The sequence below is a fragment of the Acomys minous genome (genome assembly GCF_964271855.1).
Source record: "Acomys minous genome assembly, chromosome: 9".
Lineage (NCBI taxonomy): Eukaryota > Metazoa > Chordata > Mammalia > Rodentia > Muridae > Acomys > Acomys minous.
The window spans coordinates 118,747,800-118,769,470 of record NC_140490.1 but is presented as its reverse complement, the minus strand read 5'-3'; the positions used below and the strand labels follow the sequence as shown (position 1 = coordinate 118,769,470).

Below are 21,671 nucleotides of genomic sequence, written 5' to 3'. Positions count from 1 at the left end.
TACTTTGGGGTGCTTCACATATTTACTTCTCTGTCTTGTAGAGCATGTTTTTGAGTCTTTACATAGGTCTTAGGCCTTCTTGGTACTTTGAACACAAAATGATCACTGTGTTTCCAACTGAGGTGAGAAATGTAGGAACAGAGAAATTACTGATGGGTGATAGTACATGGAAGTCTTGAGTTAATACAAAGAAAAGGCCTACCCCAGAGGTGGCATATATTTAAAAGGATATGAGTGTGGTTGGTGTGTGTTCTCCCAGATAGTAAGAGATGCATATTTATCTATATGGATATGTGGATTTATGGATTGAATAATTCCAGGAGGCATGAACTGCTTCTTACTAGGATCTTCTGAATTAGTGATGCTGTTTTAGAGCATCGGCATCCTTTTGTGTGCATTAGAAGATTGAGGAGAAGACACGCACTGTGCTGGAAGAACAGGATATACTTTTCTACTAAAGAACATTCCTCAAGATGACTGGTGATCTGTTTGTAAAGCTTTCTGGGCAATGTATTGTTAAGCCCCTATCTACGTATCTAGCTGTTTTAATCTCCATGTGGCTATACAGCGTAGCTATCCAATTGGTAGCTAGCCAAATGTGCTCCAGCCCACACCTCCACATCCAGCCTCAGATGGAAGGAAGACAGGGTACCACTTCAGTAAAGACCTCAGACTCTGACCACCACTAGAGACAGATGCCAGCTTGAGTGCCCTGTTCTGACTCAGGTACAGCATTTGAGGGTAGAAAACAAGAAAAACAAGGATATGCTTTTTTTTGACATAAAATCCTAGTGTATATGTGTAGGCCTGAAGATATGGGAGAGCTGCATTCCCATAATCCAGCATTGATCATTTGAATCTATTGTCTCATAGCAATGGCCTTTAAAGGACAAGGAAGCAACTAGCGAATGCTAAAAGCAAGGGCTTCAAAGTTCTATGTGGCATTTATATAATTTGATTGTTCCATGGTTCTTGCTGTAGGTAGCTTACTGTATATGTGCATAATAATATAATTGTATATGTAAAAATATTTAATTTTTTAAAAGCTCTCTTTCTGGCATTTGAAAGTTTCACTTGACAGTGTGAAGTTATTCAGCTTGGTTCTACTATTTCCATGAAACTCTGGTTGCCATTAAGCACCTCTTGAACTCTGGGAGGTAAACACTGGAGAGAGATTACCCAGTAATAGTGGAATTAAGGCTTTGATGGACTAATTAATTACTTATGGAAAAAATCTGAAAACCAATTAAATCACTCGTTAGAGCAGATGAGGAGAACACTCTACATATACTAAGACCATTTGTGAGGAGTCATGTTTAACACACTGATTTCCAGTAACTTATGCCCCTATAGCACATTTTATAATCAGTGAGAATAAAATGAAAGGCAAGCAGAAATGAGTAACAGATGGAAAGAAAGGATTTCTCATTTTCCAAACTGTTGATCCTTTTATTTGTCAATGTGTAATATTGAGTTTTGAAGCAAAATTGATCACTAAGAACCTTATAAACAATTTCCTGAAAGTACCCCATAAACTTAGCCACTGGGTGATCATTTTGAGCTTTCCAAAGCTGTAGGAACATCAGCATGCAGCTTGGTCCAGGACATCCATGCCCTGGGAATGTCCTTCTGGGTTTCAGGACACTCCCAGTCACCATGGAGACTTTGCTGTGTTAGCTTTTAGCAGTTATTCCTTTGCTTGTAAAAAAAAAAAGAATTTGGATTAACCTCTTGACCCTTTTTGATATAAATTCCTTTCATTCCATTGAACCCTGGGGTGTGTGTGGTTGAAAAGACTGAATGATTAGTTCTTAGGGAGGTTGATTTGTCTTTAGGGAGCCTCTGTTTACACGGAAAGGCAGGGCACAGACCAGCTAACATACCGCAAGTACATCCCATCTCTGGTAAATTAAAGTGATGTGCCCATGGCTTAGGATTTTAAAATGTGGCCAGGCTCCCTTCCCCACTAATGAAAAGGCTGCATCAGGAGCTTCTGTTCCAGATCAATTGAGAAGCCAGAGTCCTCTGGTACTACCTGCCACTTCTGTCTGAACCAGAATCTTTAAAAACACCTCAATGGAAATCCTTACGCTTTCTTGAGGAGAAGCAAAGTTCATTCCAGCTGTAGGAGGACATTAGCCTTGTAACTATTGTATTTATGTTCTCAGGGTCAATAAGCAGGAGTATCAGGGAAGATTATCTGCTGATCAGAACCACTTACTTCCCAAGTTCCTTATGTCTCCTAGTAGTTTGTGTTTACTGTTAAATCTGTGTATAAAGTAACAGATTCCTTTACAACATTTTTATACATGCTTAGTAGTGGTTGATTCTCTTCTTTCCCCATTTCTCTCCTCCCAATCCCTTGCTTGTAGCTTTCTACCCTCTATAATTTTCATGTCACATGTATTCTGTTACATTTCCAAATACACACACACATACACATGAGAGAGAGAGAGAGAGAGAGAGAGAGAGAGAGAGACAGAGACAGACAGACAGACAGACAGACAGACAGACAGACAGACAGAGCCACTTTACGTCTCGTTTCCTTCTCTCATTGTCTCCTTCCTAGTACAATGAACTCCACAAACCCCTTCCACCCTTAATGCCATATAACTACACATACATAAACGCTGGGGTGCGCAGATGATGGGGAATGGTGACGTAAATATTTATGAGCCTAAGTTACCTTGCTTCATATTTTCCAGTTTCGTCCATTTGCTTTCAAATTTTATAATTTTGCCTATGGTCCAAGTTTTAATTAGCCATTTATCTGCTGAAGGAAAGCTAGGTTGATTCTATTTCCTTGCTGTTGTGAAAGGAGCAACAAAGAATATGCAAGCACCTCTAAAGCAGGGAATAGAGTCCTTTCGGTATATTCATAGGAGTGGCATGGCTGGGTCATATGGTAGTCTTAGTTTAGTTTTTATGAAAACTCCACACTGGCGTTTTGATGGGAGTGCTAGTTTGTATTTGCACTGGCAGTGAATAAAGGTTCCTTTCCCCCCCCCCCCACATACTCACTAGCATTTATTATCCTTTGTTGTTTAATTGGAGGATGTAATTGCTCCTGACCGTAGTCAGAGCTTATTGTTTAATAGGTAGGTATGGGTTAGACACCTGTCACTTCCTTATGACTCATCTTGGTCTCTGGCTTTCTTTCCTTGCCAGTGTTCAGACTCCCTTTGAAAATCTGTCACAGATAAAACAATCCCTGAACTGCAATTTTCTAAGGATTTTAAACATAGGAAGTTAGATTATGCAACATCTCAAAAGTTGTTACTGTGATGGGATTTAGTTGCCTTCCTGTCTTTTGGAAAATTCAGTTCTGTTTATCTTGAAGGCTTCTTTCTTCATGCAAAAATGAATGATGGCTACTGCAGGTTCATTTCCCTAAGACATGAAGTGTTTAAAAATATTTTCTAAACTTAAGCTGAAAAACAAAAGAGTCAGCTATGCTTTTGAAAAAGAATTTGATAAAAGGATTTGTTGAAACAAATTGCATCCTGTGGTGGGTGTATATTGAGGCACACTGCATTCATTGGTTAACCACTAATTTCTCAGGGTTCACATGTTTTCATATGTCATCTCTTAAAATTTCTGTGCAAACTAGAAGTGAAACTGATCCCATTAATATCTAGCATTATTTAAAAATTTGGTGGCAAACATAAGCAAAAATAAGCAAAAGTACCACATCATGTGTATGTGTCAAGTATATATATATACCATGAATATAAACATATATGCCTTTAGTTTATGTTTCAAGTTGTCTCAACACTTTTCTATTGCTGTATTAAGACACCATTACCAAGACAGCTTGTAAAAGAAAGTATTTGATTTGGGACTTACAGTTTCAGAGATTGTAAAGTCTATAACTGTCATGGCAGGGAACATGGCTGAAGGCAGACATGGTGCTGGAGTAGCAGCTGAGAGCACACATCTTGAGCCACAACAATGAGGTATAGAAAAATACTGAGAATGGTGTGCATTTTTTGAACGTCAAAAGCTCACCCTTAGTGCCACACCTCTCCCAACAAGGCCACAACTAATTCTTCTCAAACAGTTCCACCAACTGGGGACCAAGCATTCAAATTTACATTTATGCTTTCAATTTATATTTCAATGAATGTAGAAATAGTTGTCATATAAAAAGAACATATATTACTATGTTATACCTATATACTGCATTCTTTCAGTTTCATATGATTTACATGGAAACATATTTTACTCAAGAAGATGTGTATTTATGATAGCTTGAATTAAGCAGAACTAAACTACCAAGAATTTAAAATTTTAGATTTTTTTCTGTAATGATTTGTAAGGAGAATGGCAAGGAGACAATCCAATACAGGAGTTTAGGAGGTAACATTTAGGAACTGTGCTGGGTTAGACCTCTCCTTAGCCTCTAGCCAGTGCACCTACTGTGGGTGGGACTCCAGGAAGTGTACCTACTGTGGGCGGGACTCCAGGAAGTGTACCTACTGTGGGCGGGACTCCAGGAAGTGTACCTACTGTGGGCGGGACTCCAGGAAGTGTACCTACTGTGGGCGGGACTCCAGGAAGTGTACCTACTGTGGGCGGGACTCCAGGAAGTGTACCTACTGTGGGGGGGACTCCAGGAAGTGTACCTACTGTGGGCGGGACTCCAGGAAGGACTCTTCTTTGTCCCACCCCTTTCTCTCATCTACATCCTTGCTCTTCCTGTTGTTACTTGCATTTCTATGAATTATTGGTAATGTGTAATGGCCCAACCTTTTGTCTTAGCTGGCTGACTGAATTCCCTTGTAATCCTATTTCCTATCTTAAGTCTTTATGCCTCAACAAGTACACACCTGGTGGACAGCCAATGGGAATCAGTGAGTGCATGCTGGATAGCCAATGAGAATCAGTGGGTGCATGGTGGACAGCCAATGGGAATCAGTGAGTGCATGGTGGACAGCCAATGGGAATCAGTGAGTGCATGGTGGACAGCCAATGGGAATCAGTGAGTGCATGGTGGACAGCCAATGGGAATCAGTGAGTGCATGGTGGACAGCCAATGGGAATCAGTGAGTGCATGGTGGACAGCCAATGGGAATCAGTGAGTGCATGGTGGACAGCCAAGGAGAACCTTTCTGTCACATTTGCCAGGGAGATTGATTTTCAGCTGTTGAGTAAGTGGACATTACCTGAAGGGTTACAGCACTGAATGGGAGCTGATCTCTGCCTAACTGAGTTCTCTGGTTAAGTAAGAATTATCCAGAATAGTTTGGTGTATACACTCTGGTCCTGTATTTAAAAAATTAGAAAAAATAAAAAGAAGTTTCTGCTGAATTAGGAAGAATGTAATTAACATGTTAGTTCTCCTGAGCTCAGTGAGTTCCTGTGATGCCTAGGCAGGTCCTGATCAGATTCATTTTCCTATGTGCACTCTGGGACATCTTGGGGAATTATCAATTATGGATTGAATGAGAGAGTCGATTGTTTCATTTATTCCTATGGAAATAACTACCAAATTATTACCGTTTGTTGTATTTTCTACACAACGTATAAGTAAAGTGATTTCTGGATCATTCTCAAAAGGAAAAATGCATTCATTGATACTACACCCATGCCAGGATCCCAGGCTTTGGTATTACAATGCAGCTAAAGTAAAACTTGGATTTTGGCCAGAATTATTTATGTTATATAAGGTGCAGGTAGAAAGTGTCTTGAGGACAGGACCTTGGACGCTGAACCTCACACTTTGCTCTAACTGAGGAATGTTGATGAGGATCAGAGTCCAGATGTGCTTCATAGACAGAGAACACAAGGGCTCAGTTAACACCAAATACAAGTGTGTTTGTCTAGGTTGCAGAATTCTTTTAATCTCCACAAAATTGTACCAAACTCAAAAGACGCTCAGGCTCCAATTTAATTTTGCACTTCTCAGTGCTTCCCCAAACCTTCATATTGTCTGACAGTATGTTGCATGACTGTTGCCTGCAAGTGTGAAAAGTCAGGATGAGAGTTCACAGCAGGTTGATGGCCTGGAGCTGAGAACTGTGTCTAAGGACATTTGAAAGTTGTAAAGGTATTATTCTCACATGGAGTTATTTCTCAGTGGGTGTGAACAACAGCAACTCAGCAAGCTGGTGTAGTGTGAAAGAGAGTTTCCTGAAAAATGATGTGCAGACATATGCAGGAAGCCACATGCTTAGTACATGCACAGACTGCATGCCGAACTTCCAAGGGCTGGAAGATTTGCCCATGAGATGAAGTAAGGATGCAACATTCCCCATTGTAGTCACAACCCAGAAAGCACTGCGTTGGCATTGCCTCTGGCCCCTCCGTCAAGGTGTACATCAATCGAACTGGAGAAGTGGGGTCGATGGAATAGGACAGGATTAGTTTTATGTGAGACACCGGAAATCTTTCTGTAGGTAGTGCTGGAGGATCTACCTCTTCTCGGAAGGAGGTTTTGTTTACTTGTGGTAAACTGAGTCACCGTGATGGGGTTCCAGGGAGGTTTTATGAATCTCTGGAGCTGAGCGAATGGGTGGATGTGCAGAAGTTTGCCACTCCTCCAGTCATGCTGAGCTGCTGAGGAAACAAACGCCTGTTTAAGCTCCTCTCCCGCCCTTGAACTCAGTGCGCTATTTGCACTCTAGACTTGTTTGAGCCTTTCCTTCATGTGGCATAAGGATCTTTTTGAAAATCCTCGGGTTTTTTTTTTTCTTTTTTCACTTTAGCGTGTGTGTTTGCAGGTGGTTGTGGTGGTGGTAGTTGTAGGCATGAGCCACAGCATGCGCAGCTTGTGGGAATCAGTTTTCTCTTACTTGCCGTGTGGTTTCCAAGGGCTGAACACGGGTCATCAGTCCTGTAAGTGCCTTCACCTACTGAAGCGTCTCTCTGGCCTACATCAGAGTCTTCATGTGAACATTTTTCTCGGCTGTATGGTTCTCCTGAGGCTTCTGTTAACTGCAAGGGAAGGGAAGGGCAGTGAGAAGAGAAAACAGCATGGTGTGAGTAAGACGTAATACAGATGATTCTGCAGTCCAAAGGAAAAGTGGGAAATGTATATTCACTGTGTATTTATTTTACTCCACAGACTTATAAAAAAGAGATTTGATGTGACTTACAAAAAATAAAAAATAAATAAAAGGTATGTATGCCATAAGGCCTGCAAAAAATGTAAACAGAAAATAAGACTTTGAAAAGGAGGAAGATTCAAATATGCTAACTAAGAGGGTTAATGAGCGTCAGAATTAGTCATTTCACTACACAGATGGAGGTTTACTTATGCGCTCCAGTTGGCAGGTGTGCTGGCTCCGTGGTGTTAATCTCCAGGTTCATTGTGTGGGAGGCCCCAGTGAATTTTCCCTTCAGTTAGGAAAGACCCAAATAAAGAGCTGCAACTTGCTACGAAGCCTACAACTGGACAGTTTTGGGGGTCAGATATGCATTTGTTTTCCAGACCTGTGATTTGCTGCTCTGAGGTTGGTCCTCATGCAAGGAAGGGCTGCTCACCATAAAAACCCACACCGTGGCCGCCTGTTTTCTCATTTCTGTTGGCATTAGCTTATTTTCTAAAATAGCTTTTAAATGACCGAAGCAGCACATGCTTCTTGCAAAATTCCAAATAAAGGTTGAAAGATGAAAATTAAGATCTGCTACCCAGTTACTCACAGGGAGCCTGTTATTTGGGGAGTGCATCCTTTGCAGGAGGCTCTGCCTGCACGTTATATACAACCTGTGGGTCGTTTTTGCCTCTGCTGCTTTCTCACTCACGTCAAATATACTAGAAAAGACAACTTGCTTGACCATCCTCACTCACAGGCTCCCAGAACTTTACTGTATGCTTTTGGCACCTGTTCTGCGCTGTCAGTGTATTGTTGTTGCTTGTTCGCACGGACTGCCACAGTCTTTTCTCAACACAGCGTGAAAATGTTCCTTTGAGACCGCAGCTTAAAATTTGTCCCTCCTATGTTTAAAAAAAAATGTCTCCAATGACTTTCTAACTCCCATCAAGAAAAGAATGAAAATATTATATTGTATAGCCTGTATTTCATTCACTGTCTCCCCTTAACCTGTCCACTCTCACTTGCTTTAACATTTATATTTTAATTAGTAGGCAGCAAAATAGCCAGTTAACAACTATATTATACTTTACCTAACCAACTAACTACCTACACATTAATGCTACTCCTTCTAATTTTTCCTGTTATGAGTAATATCAAGATAAGTGCATCGATGAGTTTGTGCTTGTGCAGTTATGCAATTTTGATTTCACTATAGGCACATTGCTGAATTTCTCTGTAGAAAGGGTATACTGGTTGCACTGTCGCTGACCCACCCTGCTCACAGTTAGGGTGGAGGCTCTACGGACGTGATCGCAGGCTATGTAAGCCTTGTATTTTGCATCCAGATTCCTATTTTGATAGTGGTTAAGATTTTTGAACTACTGTTGGCACCAAATTTAGTGCCAGTCTTCTTGCTTTGCCTTGTCAAGTTGGACAGGGAGACGGCTGTCTTGCAAAAGTGGAATTGTCACTAATTGGCCACAGAGGAAAGATTCAAATTCTTGCCAAAAAGTCCCCTGCCTTCTAACGGAATAAAATCTTCCATATAACTTTCCCCTCTCGTTAAAAAGAAACAAACTCAATATGAAAAGCACGTTGGATGCCCGGAAATGCTCGGTGGATGTGAGGTGCTGATGTTGATCCGGCCCAGGTGAGGCTGTCTGTCCCCTGTGGGAGGAGTGCTGTGGGTGGCCATAGCTGGACTTAGGAGTGAGGAGGCCCTCCATGCCCACCTGCTTTCCTCACTAGTTTGTAATGTCCGGTTAAGAAACGTCATGGAAGGAACAACAGCAAATAACTTTTGACTTCCTTTTGGCTTTTTCATCTAGTGCAAGCAGAGTGCTCCAGGTGCTGTCCGCACAGGAAATGAGCGCTTTGTAAAATGTTTTGTCACTTGTAATGTTTGGGAGTCAATTTGCTTCTCTCTATTGTGACAAAGTGAATTTAACAAGAATTAAACATTGATTTACATTGAGATGCACATCTCGTTATGTCTTCCTGCAAAGCGGACATTGTCAAAAGTTGCTGCTCTGAGAACTGAGAAGGGAGTCATTCTTCTTCCAAAGTGTCACATACTCTGAGGGGCTTTTTTTTTATTAACATGTGATATATAATTTATAAAAATCTAGCCAGATGATACTTTCCTGAACATTTCTGCGAACTGGATTTTAACAAATCTATTTCTATTTAAATTTAAAAGAATGCAAATATGTTTACAAGTCTAGAAATATGTATGTTGGAGTTTAAAATGTGATTGAATAAATTTTCAGGAGTTAAACCACTTATTTTTAGAATGTAAAGTAGGTTTTAATTTTAGAATTTCCTAAAATGAATAAAAAAATACGAATGCTGCCTTCCCTACCATGTCAGAACTTTGGGAAATAGTTCATCTTTGAGTTATTCACTGACACAAATGATTTTATTAGTATTTAAGGTCCTTGCTGTTATCATATTATAAAGAAATTTTTATGAAATTCTCACTCTGCATCTATTTTTCTTATACTAGTCAAGGCATCGAGCCCATCTGAGTCCATTGCTTAAATTCTCTGAGAATGAGGCTTGGAGAAAGAGAGCAACAGACAAGTGAGAAATATTGGAAGATTAGACTGTGACATTTGTTATGGGTTAGTATCAATGCCCTGTTGAGTGCTTGTGAGTTTAGTATCATGCAGGTGGCTGAAAATTCTTTTCCCCATGGCTCCATGTCAAGCTACTGCAATGCAGGCATAACTTAACTTAACTTGGAATGCTTAAAAGTTAAAGAATTAGTTAAAAAATCTTAGATTCGAAAAAAAAGCAGATTTTATTTAATTTCATTAACTTTTAGAAATCACAAGAAATGTAGACCCCCCCTCTCTTTCTCTCTCTCCCCGCCCTGCCTCTTTCTTTGCAATTTGACATATATACAATTAAACCCCTCCATCCTTTTCTTTCCTTCTCCACCAGGGAGTGCAGAGCAGAAATGGTTACAGGAGATTCTCCCATCAGAATATCTCACATCACCTTAACTCTATGACCTCAGATCTCAACTCAGCACTTCCTAATGTGTTACACTTTCTACTGTCTGGAAGGAACAGTAAACCAAGGATCTGCCTCTTTGTTGCATTTTCATTCTTTGTTACTTTTCCTTACCTTTTCTTTCTTTCTTTCTTTTTCTTTTTCTTTTCTTTCTTTCTTTCTTTCTTTCTTTTTTTTTTTTTTTGTTTGTTTGCTTGGTTGGTTTTCCGAGACAGGGTTTGTCTTGTACTCATGGCTGTCCTGGACTAACTTTTTAGACCAGTCTATCCTCCAACTAACAGAGATTCAACTGCTTCTGCCTCCCAAGTGCTGGGATTAAAGTTGTGCACTGCCTGGCATGTACTTTCTAACAGCAAAAATAAAACAACAACCTGCCTCTTTGTGGCACTTTCTAACAGTAACAATAAAAGGATGACCTGCCTCTCTTTTTTTTTTTTTTTAGCAATTTAAAACATTTATATTTTTATATATGCTTTTAAATTATTACACATAAATAAATAAATTATAGCAAGAACCACTAAAAATTAGGAATTATATAAATGTTACATTCATAGTGTTTTGGCAGCCTTGAAGAAATCATCTTTCCTATCTTGGTGAGTCTAAAATTCTGAATGAAAATCAATATCTGTCATATCTCATCTCTATTAACTTAGAACACCTATCTAGATCTAAAACATCTTAACTCCTAAACAATTGTAAAACTATACTATCTGGTCTTCAATCTCATCAGAAACTTGAGAAGGAATAAAACTTAATTATCCGAGTAAACAGGAAATGAAGGTTAGCAGCTTCCAAAATCAAAAGATGACAGACACAGTTTGCTGTCTGAACAGTCACCCACAACTCTCTATAACATTCGAGCATCTTCTTCAGCCTTGTGGCCCAAAGAAATGACAGACATATTTGTGAGGCAGGAATGATTGAGGACTTGCTTACCTTGTCTTGGCAGAGTTTAGTGGGTGACTCTGCCTGCATCCAAGCTTGCCCATTTTTAGGCAGAATTTCTCTGTGGGAGAAATGAGGACATTTTGCCCAGTAGCTTGTTTGTCACATTTGAAGCCATCTCCATGAGGAAGTTCTTTGATGGTCATCATCTTTAAGGTTGGCTGGTTGTTGCCAAGAGTTAACCTGTCTTGTTGTCAAAGAATCTTTAAAATAATAAAAACACCTTTAAATACCATGTTCTGTAGGTCTCTGAGGCTTTTGAAGACCTTATTTAACTATTTTACCTTATATATCTATAGAACCATATCTATCTGTAAAACCTAAGTTGTATATTCTTGTGATTAAAAATAGAGTAGTAATGGATATGACCATGAATTGTTCAATTAAAAATTATCTTGTATTATTTAATTATCATAAACAGCCTTCAATACCATGTTCAAGGTATTGAAAGTAAAGCTTGTATTATGATTGAATTGAGTTGTATGGGTATAGTACCTTGTATTAGAGTAGACGTTATATATATATAATACTTAATTTGAGTTCTATACCAATGTATCAAAATTAAACTTATTTTGCATCAATATACAAAATTATATACCAATACATTTGAAAATAACCTTATTTGTGAATAACAATTAAGGCCTTAAGTTGAGGAGTAGATTCAATAATCTACTTTTGGTTCTATCATCCATATATATTTCTATATCTCCCCTTCTTTCTTTTCAACTCCTGTCTCCTACAAAAGAAAGATAAAGGAAAAGAGAGACGTCCCTGAATCCAACCTCATTTTCTCTCTGAATAAGACCAATAAAACTTATAACCAACTCCCAATGAAAATAAGCATCTGTAGACCAAGAGAGCAAACAAAAACCGACCCAATCCCCCACTTAGGGGAAATGGGGAATCACTCTCTTAAGCTTTTTTTTTTCTGGCTGATTTGGGGTGAAGAAGACCTTTGTAGGGACCCAAATAAAATGGGGGAAAATGGATAGACAAGCTAGGAATAGCATTTGTGGTCCAGTTTCTAAATGATGAGAAATTCTGGGCTTAATAGGAGTCCTGTGTGGACAGTCTGAAATGCTGGACCAATTGGGATTAAGAAGCTTTCTTCAAAGCTGTCCTGGGAGCTGTCCTGTTCTGATGGGTAACAGCAACTGAAGCGCCTCGGGCTGGAACATGAAGGATGCAGGATGTCAGCGTGCAGCAAGCTGAGAGGAATGAATCCTGTCAGGTCTGATCCAGTGTCAGTGTCTGGTTCTTTTGTTCTGAAAGCATGTAATTCCTTACCAGCATTATACAGTCCTAACATTACAAAAGCATGAGGTATGAGTGATACACAGAGCAAGTAAGGCTGGTTCTCTGCTCTGTACAAGCAGAAGAAAGACAAATGCAAATCTTCATGCTATACGAAGAATGGTATCTAATAATTAGTCATAGGGATTCTGGGACCAACAAGAAGCCTTGTCTATGCATAGACATTCATGCCTCAGCCAGTCTCAGAGCTATCCCCATGTAGTGGGATTAGCAATATAAGTTACCTGCTTGTCCTGCAGTTTGAATTCTTATATGCCCATTGTAACTCCATCTCTCATCCCCTCTGGTTCCCATCCTCCCTCCCTCACGCCCTCTTCCTCCCTCCCCTGGTTCTCAGAAAGGCTATCCCTCCTCCCCTAACATCTGACCTCAGCTTTTCAAGTCTCATCTGTCCTACCTGTGTCTTCTTCCTCTGAGGCCTGCTAGGGGGAAGTGATCAAAGTTGGGAGGCCAGAGCACATGTCAGAAGCAGTCCTTTTCCCTGTATCGTGGGACCTACAAGGAGACTGTGCTGCCTACCTACTATATCTGAGCAGAGGGTATAGGTCTACGTCATATATGGACCTTGGTTAGTGTATCGGTCTCTATTGTAATGTGGCTATCACGTATTAAGTGGCTAATATGTGCTTATGATTGAGTATATACCATGCATGTCTTTCTGGGTCTGGGTTATCTCACCCAGGACAATCATTTCTAGTACTATTCATTTGCCTGCAAATTTCAAGATTTCCTTATTTTCGATAGCCGAATAGTATTCCATTGTGTAAATGTACCAGAGTTTCTTTATCCATTCTTCAGTTGAGGGACATCTAGGTTGTTTCCAGATTCTTGCTATTGTAAATGAGGCTGCTATGAACATAGCCGAGCAAATGTCCTGTTGTGTGGTGGAGCATCTTTAGCATATACACCCAGGAGTGGTCTGGCTGGGGTTTGAGGTAGATTCATTCCCAATTTCCTGAGATAGTGCCAGGTTTATTTCCAAAGTGGTGTACAAATTTGCACTCCCAACAGTATCCCCTTTCTCTGCATCCTCGTCAGCGTGTACTGTCAATTGAATTTTTGATCTTAGCCATTCACATAGGTGTAAGATGGAATCTCAGAGTTGTTTTGATTTGAATTTCCCTGATGACTAGGGATGTTGAACATTTGTTTAAGTGTTTAGCAGCCATCCAGTATTTCTCTGTTGAATACTCTCTGGCTCTGAACCCCATTTTTTAATTGGGATATTTGGCTTTGTGGTGTTTAATTTCTTGAGTTCTTTGTATATTTTGGATATTAGACCTTTGCTGGGTGTAGGGTTGGTTATCTCCCAGTCTGTAGGCTGTCATTTTATACTGTTGTTTCTTTGCCTTACAGAAACTTTTCAGTTTCATGAGGTCCCATTTATTAATTGTTGATCTTAGAGTCTGGGCTGTTGGTGTTCCGTTCGGGAAGTTGTCTTCTGTGCCAATGAGTTCAAGGCTTTTCCCCACTTTTTCTTTTTAACAGATTTAGCGTGTCTGGTTTTAAGTTGAAGTCTTTACTCCATTTGGACTTTAGTTTTGTGCACACTGATAAATATGGGTCTGTTTGCATTTTCTACATGTAGCCATCCATTTAGACCAGAACCGTTTGTTGAAGATGATATCCTTTTTCCATTGAATAGATTTGGCTTCTTTGTAAAAAACTGAATGCCCATAAGTATGTTGGTTTATTTCTGGGTCTTCTTTTCATTTCCACTGATTAACCAACCTATTTCCATGCCAGTACCACACTTTTTATTACTGTTGCTCTATAGTATAGCTTGAGATCTGGGATAGAAAGTCTTCCAGAAGATCTTTTGTTGTACAGGATTGTTTTAGCTATTATAGGTTTTTAATTTTTCCATATGAAGCTGAGAATTGATCTTTCAAGGTCTGTAAAGAATTGTCTTGGAATTTTGATGAGAATTGCATAGAATCTATAAATTGCCTTTGGTGAGATGGACATTTTTACTATGTTGATACTCCTGATCCATGACCATGCGAAGTATTTCCATATTTTGATATCTTCTTCAATTTCCTTCTTTAAATACTTCTTCTGTTAAGGTATGTGCCTTTTATTCCTGATCTCTCCAAGATCTTAAATCTCAGTAGGTATTGGACTTTGTCAAATGCTTTTTTGGCATCTAAGGGGATGACCCTGTGGTGTTTTTATTTCAGTTTTTTTTTTAATATAAGTCTGTACTTGCTTGGGTAGAGCTACAATAAGATACTTTATATTATTTGTGGCTATTGTGAAGGGTGTAGTTCCCCTAATTTCTTTCCTAGCTTGTTAGTAATTTTTATACAGCAAGGCTACTGATTTTTTAGTTGATTTTATATCGAAGGTGTTTATCAGCTTCAGGAGTTCATTGGTAGAATTTTTTGTGTCATTTATGTATACTATCATGTGATCTAGGAATAGTGATAGTTTTTCTTCTTCCTTTCCTATTTGTATCCCTTGATCTCCTCTTGTTCTTATTTTTCTGTCTAAGACTTTAAGTGCTGTGCTGAACAGAGATGAAGAGACTGGACAGCCTTCTTTTGCCCCTGATTTCAGTGGAATTGATTTAAGTTTCTCTCCATTTAGTTTGATGTTGGCTATAATTTTGATGTATATTGCCTTTCTTATGTTAAGGTATGTGCCTTTTATTCCCTGATCTCTCCAAGATGTTAAACCTCAGTAGGTGTTGGACTTTGTCAAATGCCTTTTTGGCATCTAAGGTGATGACCATGTGGTTTTTTTTTTTAAATTTGAGTTTATGCATATGACTCCTTGGCAAGACAATGCCCCATTTTCTCTCAATGCTCAACAACAAGTGCTCACTTTATGCTCTTGAAATATATTCTGTCAAGAACTAGCACACTACACGTATCTTTGATCCCCTTCCCTTCCTGCTTTCCCGTGTCTTTTGTGAGCGCTCTCTCCTAGGTCTGTTTAGTGGCGTTCTCTAGTGTTTGTTTCTTGGTTCATTTACCATTTTACAAGCAAACACATTTAATTCTCATGTCATTTCACTTGGATGACACTCCTCAGTGTCTCTCCTGAGATATAACTTGTGTATTTTTTCTGGCTGTTTCTCCTCTTCTTCAGAAAGGCTTTTCCCTCCACTCTTTTTGCATTTTCATATTTTACTTTTTCATGGCACTTCCTATTACTATCTGTTTCTTCATATGCTTCTTGTGAGTCTTTCTGTTCCTTCTACCAGGATATGCAGAATGACAAAACTCTGGTTATCGCTAGATGTCTTGATGAACATTTGTAACCCAGCACTTGTGAAGTAGATATAGGAAGATTGGAGTTCAGAATTATCCTGGCATAAAGAGTGAGTTCAAGGCCAACGGGGCTATATGAAACCCTTTCTAAAAAAAAAAAAAAAGAAAAAGAAAAAGAGAAAGAAGGTTAGATGGACCAAGCAACAAAGAAAACAAGCAAAAAATTTCCTCTTGTGATGACCAATGTATTCCAAAATTTTGAAATGGTTGAGAACACCCATTTTAGTCTCCTTGTGACTATTCCATTTCCTCATTTAACAGATCAGAACACTAAGGCCAGGGGAAGTAAAGTAACTTGCCCAAAGCTTAGAAATGTAGTTAACAGAGGTACCATGTAAACACACAAGCAAGTTGTTCAATAGAAACATAAATAGAGAGCTATAGAAGCAGAGATGGCGGAGGCTTGTTGAGATGGCAACCATGGGAAGAAAGAGTGTCCCAGCTACCCTGAGCTTGAGAAAGGCATTTAAGACAGAAGACATGGCTTGTTCAGAGCCTAGGTATATGAAGCCACGTGGGTCTCAGAATACATCAACCACCATTATGGGTTTTAGCCAAAGCAATATTTTGACCACACCTGTATTATACACAGATATATTTTTATATCTGTTAAAGATGTTAAAGAAGACAAAGCCATGTGAACTTCATTCTTTTGTGTGATGACAGGGAGTTCCAAAGACCTATTAGTGTGTAATGTTAAGAGAAGTGCACCCTTCCTTGAGATAAACAGGGATAAAAAAGGCTCTATCTTTGTCATAGAGGTGTACCCCAGCTTGTATGAAAGCATGTCCAGCATTTGGAGGTATTTGTGTCTAACCTACAGCATTCTTCTGTGCACTGCATATTCTCTTTGGGATCACTTTCATATCTTACATGGCATCAATTCTGTTGAACAAGTTGTCATGCTATATTTTAAAGGACTAATAATAAGAAAAAGTCTGTACATATTCACCCAGATATAATTTGTTTTCAATTGGCAGTTGGAAGAGGAATCTTCAGATGATATAAAGGGCATGACAAACAGAATCCCACCATCCTACAAAGTGCATCTGTTTGTACAGGGTCATTAGAAGAGAATGCACTCAGACTGATCACGTAGTTTGTCTGAGAGGTCCAATTGGAGCCAAAAGCCTTACCTTTCCTTTTGGATTCAGTATGGTCAACTCATTGTCTTTTATACATTGGCTGGGAATCCCTGCCAGTTATTATTTTTTCCCATAACCTTACATCACTTAACTACTGTTAGTGAGAGTCTATGGGTAAATTTCCCATATTTTTAATTTTATAAGTAATAACAACAATACAAACATTGCATGCATTCTTATCTTGGTATAATATAATCATATTTATTTTTATTTAACATACTTTATGTTAAATATATGGTTTTTGTCATCTTAATCATAAAATGTTTTTAATAAGAGACTTCAGTGCAAACTGTATACAAAATATCCAGCATATTCAATTCATTCAAGGCCTGGAAGTTTATGTAATTCACAAAGACTTAATGACCTCATAAATTTATACTTTGATTTTGAATATATTTTGGCAAACAAGGAGAATATGAAATTGGAAGTCATTCTGGCTTCCACACTTGATTTATATTTATTTGTGAACTGTGGTTCTATTGGCTGGAAAGCATTGAAAACTGGTGCTAATGAGATTTAAGTCCCTGTGAAAACTGAATCTCAGATGCCATCATGTTCTAAAGTGTGATTTTTCTCTCACTTTTTTCAGTTTTATTTCTAAAATAATTATTATGTTAATCTACTTCTAACAATCCCAAATATGTTACCAGTTTTAAATTCAATAATCCTTTATGAGCCAGGCAAGGACCAAACAAAATTAACCCTTAGTAACTATCTCAAAGAAATCTGTACACACCAGCAGGCTGGTTGTTATGAGCTGGGTGTTGACTGTTCATCCAAGAGTCCCAGAGTGGTGCTAACCGGGAAGTGTTGAAACTTTGGGGAGGGGGCACATCAGAAGGCCCTTAGTTCACTGGGAGTATGCCCTCAAAAGGCATATTCATCTGTCTTATTTCTTTCTATTTCAGTTCAAAATGTGACTATTTCCCCTACATGCTTTCTGCTGTGTTAATGTTGCCCTCACCTAAAGCTAAATCAATGGAGCCACCCAATCCTGGCCTTGAACCTCTCAAACTGAAGGAAGCAAAATTGTCTCAAGGACTTTACTGTAACATAAAACTGACAACTCTGTAGACATGCCGAGGTGACTGCAGCAGTGGACCCCCTTTAATAAAGAAGGATTATATAGCTCTATTGTGTTTGTATTACTGTTCTCTGGGTTTTCCAATGGATAGAGAGTTTCTAGTTATTTTTTTGGTCTATTTAAAAGAATAACTGAAATGAAAATTTTGTTTAATCAAAGAAATTGCATGTGCTGAGCTCTATCTGCATATGCACGATATTTTAAAAAGTGAAACAGCCACTGCCCTCTTATAGCATACAGGCAGGGGTTAGCAAGCTCACTATTTTCTTTTAAACAATATTGAGCTTGCACATGAGTCAGGCCATCTTTGCTTGCCCTCTTTTCCTTTGTTTTACAGTTGTTCAGCTGAGGTTAAAACCCCACAGAGTTCCAGCACTTCACTCATGTCTGCCATAGTGAGATCGCAGGCTCATTTTCCGTCCCCTTTTCCATGTCACGGTTTCCAGAGTTACTTGTGAGCTAAGCTATAGTGTAAAGACATTTTATAAGGCTACCTCAGGAGTGGGAGTTTTTTATTATTCTTTTACAATATTTGGAACAGATAAAAGACTCCCTAGTACCGAACATATATGAGGGTAGAATTTGTTTGTTACTATCTAAAATGTGAACTTCGGAGCCTTGAACATGGGCAGCTATTAGGTAACCCTGGGTCTGTATGCTCCTGAGTTCAGATATACGTGTAGAGGGATTTCCAGTCCTGTTGCACTTGAAACACTTTGAGTAGCCTGGCTTTTTGATGGCTTAGGGATTCAGAAGTGGTCACTGCCCTAACAGTCATAAAACATCCAGAATTTGCATCTAGAACCATAAAAACAAAAGACAAGCAAATAAGCCCAAGGAAACAATTAGGTTACCCTTACACATTCTATCATCTGGTTCTGTGGAGGTCTGTGTCAACACAGATTGACAGAGTCGTAGAATTTTATTAGACAACGTGAAAACTCACTTACAGGTTTTATTGCTGTCCATCATCGCTTGCATCCACAGTCCTGAGGCACTCCACTGTTCTGGACAACACCTGGGAGTCCTGGGTGGCTGTAGCTGGTGTGGAAGAACAGTTTCTTACTGATGGGTGTTTTCTTCTAATTCCACCCCCTCCCCATCAGTTCCTCTTTATCGCAGGCTTCTATGTCCTGACTCCTGTTTTCTTTACTGAACACCAAACAAGAACTAACAGCTTTGATGCAGTGCAAGACATCCAGTGCTGCCACCTCCCCTGATCTGTTTCAGTTTACTGTCTGATATGGGTCACACTCTGCTCATCCCATAGTTCGATGGCTTGCATGTGGTCTCACCTGTGCGGCATAGACTGTAGGGGAAAGAAATCAACAACCAGGGAAAGGTGAAAAGAGAGAAGAGACATTCTTGGGGAGGGTGTGGTCATTGGGGTCATTGCACAGGACACTAAACACACCCTGACAGACAACCAGAGGCTGCTGTAGTTGTGTTGAGATTGTATCTGAAGGGTATCTCACAGTTGCGCCTTTAATAAGTCTTAGTGCAGGCATGGCTTGTTTCTTGGATTTTTAAAAACAACATGTAGGGTATATTTTCACAGTATCTAAAGTAACATTTCTAAGAAAAACCATTATATAATGTTCTGCATTACGTGTGCATTTTGTGTTGCAAACTTGCTTATTTTTCACTATGGCCCTAAAAGATAATGATTTCTACCTTCTTGTTTCTCTCCCTTCTTCCTGTGTTTAATATTTCCTTTTTCTTTGTGTTAGCTTTCTATCACCAAAACTAATATTTGAGATAATTAACTGATAAATTGAAAAGATTAGCCAGTATGGTGGCACATACCTATGATCTCAGAACTTAGAAGGCGAAGGCAGGAACGGAGTTTATGTGCAAGCTTAGCTGCCTGATACCTTGTCACAGGGATGAGAGAAAAGGCTTTAGTTTTGATTTGTGGCAGTTCCTGCCCACAGTCAAGTGCACCTACTGCTCTTAGACCCTTTGTGGATAGTTGTGGGGAGTTGAATGAGAATGCCCCCCATAAGATCATATGTTTAAATGTTTGGTTCCAGTTGGTGGACTGCTTTGGACGATTAGGAGCTGCAGTCATGCTGGGGGAGGTATGTTACTGGGGTCTCTGAGGTCTCTAAAGCCTGTGCCGGGGCCCAGTCTCTAGCTCGCTGCCTCCTGCTCTCAGCTACTCTCCAGCGCCATGTCTGCTTGCCTGCTGCCACGCTTCTGACTTTGATGGTCATGGACTCAGCCTCTGAAACTGTAAGCAAGTTCCCAATGAAATGATTTTTGTTATAAGTTGCCTTGGCCATGGTGCCTCTTTACAACAAGAGAATGCTGACAATGGAAGGCAATGGCTCTGGGCTCATGATAAAGCTAACTACTCTTCTTGTGGCCAGAAGGCAAAAGAGTCCAAGAGCAATATTTCCTCTTTCATTACCTGAAGACACTTCTAAAGAGCTCTCATCTCCCAACAGAATCAACCTAGGGACCAAGACTTTAACACGAGGCTTTATATTCTTTGTCTTCTTTGTTTCTGTTCCTTTTAAAAACATGTAAGGAGGTCTGAAACCCTGTCTGTCATTTGGAGATTTCACAGAAGAGGTGAAACAAAAAACCAGGACCCCAAGATTCCAAAGATTAAGATTCCCCCACCCCTTTGTGTCCTGGAGCCTGTTTTATGGAATATATACCAATAAAACCCATGATAAGATTTAAAGATCTTGTCACAGTCAGAATCTAAATAGTTGGATATTTGTTGTCATTCAAATGGGGCATTTAAGTGACTCGCTCCCTCCCCACCTCAACAAAGTCTAAGTGCGAATCACACCTGAAAGTACTTTTAATGAAACTCCATCTTTCTGCCCCTTTTTAATCCGAAGGGGAGGGAGTCTTCTTCAGTTGACACATTGCTTTACTGGAAAAATGATCTTTGGAACTAACAAGAGGAAGTCCAAAAAACTGAGCACGGAACTCAGATATTCTCTATTGAACAAAGAAGAACCTTCGGGTCAGAAATTTCGAGAGTAACATCTAAAGGTGTGTTGATTTCACGTGGAAAAGAAAATGTCATTTTATTTTATAAAGTTGGGCAAGTCAAGGTACAAACATTGAATGGAAGTGTCTTTAAAGTTCTATCCCAGGCAAGACTTAGATTTAGATTGAGAATTTTCCATTTTGAATTATCAAGACACATTAAGTTTCTGTACTGCTCTATGATGCTGCCTCTACTTTCTTGTCCACGCCTGCGACCCTTTTTTCTCTTTATCTGTTGCTGGATATGAAAGGCAGGGCCTTGCATATGCTAGGCAAAGACTGTACCACTCAACCATCATCCTAATTCTTTCTCTAGGTCTGTTTTTGAAATGTCTGGGGTGGTGGCGGGATTTGGAGGATATGAGTGTAGGACTGCATATTTCACTCTGTCTGCCTTATTTAGCAAGCTCAGAAGTCATCTTCATTAATCTAGCATTGGTGTTGACAGAGTTCCAGTCCCTTACCTTAGAAGAGCTGTGATTTGAGTTTTTGGTTTGTGGGGGTGTTCTACTTACTGCCCCACACCATCATAGCTTCACCCATGCCTTTTTTTTTTTGAGCCCTTCTACAAACAAACTGCATCAGAGAATCTCTCCCACAGAGATGTTCTCTCATTAGTTTAACCACCTGTGGAAAAGCTGTACTGTTTTTATCTATTGGTAAGCTTGTTATGTTCTGGTTTGTAGCTTCAAAAATATTTAGAATTGTTTAAAAGAGGCTTGGCCCTTTTAAAAAGCAGCTTCAGTAGTCAGGATGACAGTGGCAGTGATGAAACCAAAGCTGTTGAGAGCTACAGCTGTCTGGTCCTTTCGTATGCAGATTTATGGAGTTAGGGGGAGTAGGA

At 39.5% G+C, this 21,671-nt stretch overlaps 1 long non-coding RNA gene across 6 annotated transcripts in view; it reads left to right on the top strand.

Annotated features, from left to right (window-relative positions):
* Positions 1–21,671, top strand: part of LOC311604938 — a 76,108-nt gene that overhangs the window by 33,528 nt on the left and 20,909 nt on the right. For 4 of the 6 annotated variants that reach the window (XR_014781751.1, XR_014781752.1, XR_014781753.1 and 1 more), the window contains 3 exons: positions 7,067–7,120; positions 9,544–9,661; positions 20,674–20,830. This is a non-coding gene — a long non-coding RNA (uncharacterized lncRNA). Of the gene's footprint in view, positions 1–7,066; positions 7,121–9,543; positions 9,662–19,976; positions 20,054–20,673; positions 20,831–21,671 lie in introns of all 6 variants that reach the window. The other 2 variants (XR_014781755.1, XR_014781756.1) reach the window with 2 other exon arrangements.